This window comes from Etheostoma cragini, chromosome 5, assembly GCF_013103735.1.
Source record: "Etheostoma cragini isolate CJK2018 chromosome 5, CSU_Ecrag_1.0, whole genome shotgun sequence".
Classification (NCBI taxonomy): domain Eukaryota; kingdom Metazoa; phylum Chordata; class Actinopteri; order Perciformes; family Percidae; genus Etheostoma; species Etheostoma cragini.
The window spans coordinates 6,943,591-6,951,438 of NC_048411.1; positions in this window are offsets into that span (position 1 = coordinate 6,943,591).

The following is a 7,848-nucleotide window of genomic DNA, read 5'->3' on the forward strand; positions in this document are numbered from 1 at the left end:
TTTCTGAAATACTCAGACCAGCCCTTCTGGCACCAACAATCATGCCACGTTCAAAGTCACTCAAATCACCTTTCTTCTTAGGTGGAATTATAGCAGCAGCATCCCAAATGACAAGTTCAGATTTAATTTGAGACTATGCCTCACTCAGACTCAGAGTTTCAGCCAATATAAACAATTTAGCAATGTGTTGAAAAACAAGCTTTCGGTGGACTGAGCGGAAGAAACAAGTCTATACAAATGTTTGGCACAGTGAGTCTTGTCTCAGCCATGTGGAGCTTGTTTGAAATAGCTACTGATGTGCTATTTTATGCAGATCAAGACCACAGAGACCACAAGCAGAGAGCTGTGTGACCCACATTCACCACATCTAGAAAGTGCTGCTCATTGCCAAATTCAACAGAGGGCAAAAGTACACAGAGGGCACGCCTGCTTGTCCTGTGCAGCCACCTTTAAAAATACATAGCACCAAAATGTTTCACGGATAACAGGAAATTAACAATTAACAATCTGCTTTTCTTTTGCGGTTCTTCCTAATTTTGGTAACATTGTTTGTGCTTAAAATGTTATTGTATTGGTATGTAACCATATTCAGGATTTAGAAATACAAATTATATATGTGTTTTGCTTCAGAATTAACATTTAAACTACCCAAATATTATAAACATTAAACAACGACCAGTCTTGCTAATGGTTTACTTACTCTGGGGTGTTTAGGTAGCTAACGTGGTTGAGCGTGCACCCCATATACAGAGGCTCAGTCCTTGCCACAGCGGCTGCAAGTTCAATTTCAACCTGCAGCCCTTTCTGCCTTTTGTCTTCAGCTGTCCTATCAAATAAATGCCTAAAAATTCCCTAAGAACATCTAAAAAAAAAATAAGATTTATAAGATTTAAATAAGATGTCGGACACTATGGTGTACTGTGTGTGTGTGTGGAGTCTGGATCTGTGGTTGGAGTCACCTGCTGCCTCCATGTTCCTGCTTGACACCCTCTGCTACAATTCTCCATGTCTCTCTCTGTCTCTTCTGTATGTCTGTCTGTCTCTCTCTCTCTCTGTCTCTTTCTCTCACCCCTAACCGGTTGAGGCAGATGACCGCCCACCCTGAGCCATGGTTCTGCTCGAGGTTTCTGCCTCTTAAAAGGAAGTTTTTCCTTGCCTCTGTCGTCTAGTGATTGATCTTGTTGGGAATTGTTGTGTTTTTGTAAATAACATCACAGAGGATGGTCTAGACCTGCTCTTTTATGAAAAGCGCAATGAGATAACTGTTGTGATTTAGCACTATATATATAACATTTAATTGAATTGAACTGTACCTTCCAGAGATTCAATGTCAATCAAAGAGTGGGTCCAGTAGGCCTGCTGTGACATTTTTTCCTAGATGGTTTGGGGTAGTAACAGGGTTTATGAATGCTTAACTGAAATAGAAAATCTTGCAAAAAGGGAAGGTGGTAGTCCAGTGGTCGGAGGAGTGGAGGTAGGCGACATGAAAACACAAGGCTGGTGGAGTAGCAGGTCGCATAGGTGACGTTGACTCCAAATGACACATGAGTGACTGAAACAATCTGGCGCTGGCTTCCTGGATCCCAGGAGTAGTTATGTTGGGGCTTGATTAGGAGATTGCTTGCTAGATACCATGTTATAGCCTCAATTAAGTTATTAAATGTCTGAACCAAAATTCACCCAAATGTTGTCAAGACATTACAAACCTAGTAGGGCTGCACCATTAATCGAATTTTAATCACAATCACAATTTTGGCTTCCCGCGATCAAATTTGCGTTATCGAGTAAACTAAATTTTTTGTCCCGTTTGTGCTAGTTAGTGAGTGTTAGCTCAAAGGGCTCTAGGGCGTGAGTAATATTTTTCCTCTAGGTCGCACCGGTGCACCTAATGTCCTCGCATCTGCTGCAATGTTGTTTAAAGGGAGATGGTTTAATTTTGCGTTACATGACCCATTTCTCCTGTACAGCCGTGCCTGTGTTGGGAGGTCGCGTCTACTCTCTCTCCTCTTACTCTCCGCCTCACAGTGGCCGCCATTCTATATTTGTCTTTAGTTTTAATTGTTATTAAAACAGCTGTATAATGTTAAGCATGATAGGCAAACCTGTATTGGTACCAGTGTTCCCGCTGGTAACTATGCTATTGCGGCCGCCACAGCGAAAAACAAAGAAGAAGTTATTGAATGCAACTAACTTCAGTTCGTAGAGTAATAGCGTGTAACACGGAGCCTGCTGGAACTGGGCGAGAGATGTGACCCATGGCCAGACTATCATAGTTCATAAAGATGCAGCGCAGTGACGATACAGACAATTCATACACACACACCATACGACCTGTGCTGGACCCATTCAGTCAGCCATATCTCATCCATCACACTCCCTTATCGCACTCCCTCTCCCTAGTTCTTTTAGTTATTGTTGAAAAAGAAGTGAAGGAGCTTTCTCAGGGATACATTTTAAAAAAAAAATCCTACACTATTTATTTCAAATAGCTAATTTTCATTTACGTGTGTTGCAGCTGTATGTATGTACAACATATAACTTCAACATAAGAAGAATGTAGCACAATATGGATGTGAAATCAGTTATAAATAGCCTATGTGACAATAAAATATGTTTTGGTTAAAAACAACAAATAATTGTGATAATTAATCCTGATCACAATATTGATCAAAATAATCGTGATGATCATTTTGGCCATAATCCTGCAGCCTTAAAACTTACACTAGGAACGTTGCAGGGAATCATCCAACATCCTACACATCATCTCAAAAGAGTTGTTGGGTTGTCTGAAGAAGTGTTGGGCAAGTTACTTTTAAAAAGTAATTAGTTACAGTTACTAGTTACTTCTTCCAAATAGTAACTATATAAGATACTCAATTACAAATTATATAAGTAACTAGTTACTTCAGAAAGTAACGAATGTGTTACATTCAAGTACATTTTTAAATGCATAAATGTGACCCCACCTTCACCCCTCTTTAATGGAACTTAAAATACATGTTTATTCATGTAAAATGCATGTTCAATTATTTAAAATAAATCTAAATATTATAATGAAATGGACACCTAATATAATACATTATTAACAGAAACTGTACACATATCTAAACTCTTTCAATGTTGCTGTGGGACAAAGTGAGACTAGCCTCCAATCAAATGCCATGTTTGTAGGTGATACAAATAAAAACATAGAGGATTTGGAACTTCTGATATTTATTGCCCCTCAACCGGCCACAACTGGGCAAAATAAAATAATGCTTGTTAAGCACTATAGCGAAAAATAATAACACATATATACACTCTTTGTAGTGCAAATAACTTAAGTGGCCTGATGTTTATACTTTTGTGCTGGTGCATTGAGCCGGTGTGTGTGTGTGTGTGTGTCTGTCTGTCTGTGTGTGTGTGTGTGTGTGTGTGTGTGTGTGTGTGTGTGTGTGTGTGTGTGTGTGTGTGTGTGTGTGTGTGTGTGTGTGTGTGTGTGTGTGTGTGTGTGTGTGTGTGTGTGTGTGTGTGTGTGTGTGTGTGTGTGTGTGTGTGTGTAAAATAGAGCGTGGGAAAAGTGAGAGAGTGACAGTGATTAGCTTCGGAGTGAGTAGCCGCTCTAGAGTCATAGTCGGAGATGGCAAAAGTACTCACTTCCCACACTCAAGTAGAAGTACAGATAATTGTGTTAAAAAATACTCTGGTAAACGTAGAAGTACTGATTTAACGTCTTTACTCAAATAAAAGTAACAAATTAGAGGCTCGAAAATGTTCTCAAAGTATAAAAGTAAAAGTAACCTTGTGAATGCCTAAAACATATAGCTTATTTATTGTGACAGAGACTGGGACTCCAGGTTAATAAGATTCTCACCGAGTATCAAGATATGAATTCAGTTGTGATTTTGTGAGAAGTCTGTGTATATTCCCATCTAATTGGATTCAATTTGGTTTTTTTATGACACAAAAATAATAACTTACTCCAGTGAAATTATTTGAAATTTAGTGAAGACTAGATTAGGACTGTATATAAAGCTGATTCTGGTTTCCAACTTCGGCCCAGGTGTGTCTGTTAAAAAGCAGGGACGAAGACAACTTCTCTCTGTTGATGCTTTATTACAATCAAGCGTCAGTATGAACATGGGCATGGGTAGTTCTGCTGGCTGTGTGTTTGTGTGTTAATAAAAGAAATAAATAACTTTGTAAAGGCTACCATACACAATGCATAGGAATCATATACGCTAGTAAATAATAACAAAAACCCACTATTAATTACAATATCTCAATGAGCATCTTTAACAATCGCCATTATATCGAATCAGCCAGGTGTAACCCAGCTAACAAGTAAAGAACAAAAGCTAACTTTTACATTTGCAAGAACTATAGACCAATACAACAAGAGGCATAAATGAACTAACAACATAAGTTACACAACTTACAGTTCTCATAGATGCACAGACACAATCTCAGCTGCTTATCCTCCCGACAGCTAGTCTCTTTTTCTTTTCTCTCACTTTTGTCTCTGTGTGCCATGCGCACCAGCTCGCGGAGTGAGGTGCGTGTCCACGCTATTCTCCGACATACACTCGCAAATCACACCTGATAGACAACCTTTTGTACAGATCTAAAGTAACGAGCCAATTTTGTACAATGTAAGGAGTAGAAAGTACCAATATTTGTGTTAAGGGTAAAATCCAAAAGTCGCCAAAAAAATTAAATTGTAAAGTAAAGTAAAGAATATCAGAAAAATGTACTTGAGTACAGTAAAAAAGTATTTATACTTCATTACTTTCCATCTCTGGTCATTGTGCCTGTGTTTTCTGACCATGGTGGAAAATCTTTAGCAGAAAAAATTACCCCCCCCCCTCATTGATTTCATACCGTCATACCTGGCTCTCATTGACTGACTTGCTTGTGTTGTTTGTTGTGTGTCTGACTAAGCATGCTTATGAACACCCGCCCAACTCTACCTCTGATTGTCTTACCATGAAATTTTACTCTACCTCAGCCAATCATCAGCATTTATGTGCTTGTCTCGTGCACGGTCCACTAACCAAGTAAGAAAAAAGTCTTTGCCTCTCAGCTCAGAGATCAAGTTGTTCTCAACAGCTTCAATTATAGTAACGCGCTGCATTTTTCGGCAGTAACAGTAACGGCATTATTAAGATGGGAAGAGTAATCAATTAGATTACTCATTGCTAAAAGAGTAACGGTGTTAGTAATGCCGTTATTTTATAATGCCAATATTTCCATCACTGGTTCACTGATCAGCTGAAATGACCAACATACTCTTAACATTCTAAACACTCTTAATGCTGACTCTCAACGACCAAATCTCCCTTACTTATTGCTGCAACAACCCAAATATGTTGCTCCACAACATCAGGATACGCCCCACTCTAACCCAGAAGTCGTCTCATCCTCTTGTCAATCCATGCCTAGACTAATCCATCACCCTCCTGCATGTGCCATCCGTCCTCTGCTGCTCATCCAGAATGCAGTAGCTTGACCAAGTTCTTTCACACTGCACTGATCCTCCGCTTCCTTCACTGGTTACTAGTTGCTGACCGCAGCCGCTTCAAGACATTAGTACTTGTGTATAGTGCTGCAGACAGATCAGACCCTGCGTACATCCAGGACATTGTTAAAACTTACAACCCAGCAACCAATCTGCTTGCTCCTTTCTCATTGTGAGAGACACCTAATCACTCAAAAAAAATCCAGTCTGTTTGATGTCCTGGTTCCTAAAATGGTGGAACTAGCTCCCTATTAACATCAGAACAACTGAAAGTCTACACATCTTCTCCTACAGGCTAAAAACTCATCTATTCCGACTGCACCTTGGCTAATAAAAAAAATGCTGTTACATGTTGCACTTACAAGTGGGTCTTTGTAGTTTGGATTTCTTTGTAGCTTACTACGATATCATTTCTGACTTTGTACCTATTGAAAGTCATTTGAATCATAGGGTCAACTAAATCACATTTAATGTAAAAGAACACAAGATGTGCAATGTTGTATACCTCAGAGCTGGTTAAAACAGCTGGGGTGATGAACTGGTCTACATCATATTTAATTGAGCTAAGTATTAGGCACATAACCCATCTCAAACTGTAAGGATATTACTGTTTGTCTGCCTGTCTTTGCCTGTTATCTAATGTGAAGTTTGTTTTCTTAGAGACAACTAGTGTAAATCTCTCTCTACATTGCAAAGTACAAAGAACATAACGTTTAATCTAGGTAAGGTACAGCACTGAAGAATTTACATAAAGGGTTTGTTAAACAACATGGAAAAAACTGTTGCATAGTCTGTTTTTTTCAAAATTGAATCTAAAAATCTATTTTTGTGTGGTATCTTGACATGTAAAAACTATAGTAAAAGTTAATTATTAAATACATTATTTAGGATTAGAAATATGAATATTAATCAATTTGGACTAGTAGTCCATTCATTCTCAGAGAAAAAAGCTAATTATTAATATAAAATACAGAGTTGGATATAAATGGCATATGACAAATTAATATCAAGAAGAAAAACATATTATCTGATATGTAAATGCTACATATTGTAGCTCCAGTTTGAATAGAGTTTAAATAAAAGTGCTCCTTCATGTCTTTTTCCAAAGAGGTCAGGGAGTGTCCAAAACATTGTTTTGTTCTGTGCCGTGTCAAACCTGACTTGATTTCCTCACTGTACGGCAGAAGCCAATGCTGGCTGGCAGTCAGAAAGGAAAGCAAACAAAATGAGTTCAACACACACAAACACAGTCAGAAGACATTCCAGCTGAATAAAACACCAATCATTATCTATGCCTCACATCTCTCCTTTGTCTCAGCTGCTCCAGTTTGTCTACAATTTGCTGACAGCCTTTATTAGGCAGTTCAGTATCAGAAAAAAAAAAGTCATCCATTTTCTTTCCAAGACGATCAACTATCATTTAACTCACTGCTGCGCTAATGAATAAATACATAATTCCTCATTGTAATGCAAGGAATTTTCCCTCTGAAAAGCCCAGATTTAGATAAATTGGTAATGATTAAACCTATATAATCCTTCTTTGTCAGGTTTAGTCAATAAGGCTTTAGTCTCATGCTTTGGGCTGGTTTGTGACAAGAGACACAAAGATGAGCATGCACATGGTAGATTGTCAACTTGCACAGATGAGGCTGAGAGGCAATTACTGTACTGTATGTGGTGAACTTTGTATTTTATGGATCTACTCTGTACAGACCCTGCCACACTTTGTTTTCACAAAATGTGTGATTACGGGGCCCCTGATGCTGTTCTATCAAAATCAAGATCGTCAACTGTGTATATAGTTTTCATGTATACTCATCTCGACATTGTGAAACTTAAAGTGTAACTCTCGCCAAAACGCAAACTAGGGTCATTTTGTGAATGCACCAGAGTCAAACCTTTCTTTTAAAAGTATAGTTAGGACATTTTCGGTCAAATGGCCATCATTATCCAATTGCAGTACAAGGGACACTTTCATGAAAGCCACAGTGTGATTATGTACTACTGTTGCACAATCAGAAAATGGTAACGATTATAGTTTTGCATTAATTTGGTGCTCTCATAAGCCGAGACAAATGAGGCTTCATTATTGAAAGGCTAAATGAATATCATTACATCCATCCTAATTTCACTCTGCTTGACTTGCTGGCAAAAGTTCTTTGTATTTATTTAGCTATATTACCAATAAAGTATCACTTACAAGCCATTTTGTAGTTATCTACCTTCATATTTCAACAGGTAAGAGAGAAATTCCACGTCATGTACATCATTTGATGTACAGTTGTGTTCGAAATAATAGCAGTGCCTTTAGAAAAATGAGTAAATGTCAAAATTCTTCAAAGAAATTGTAC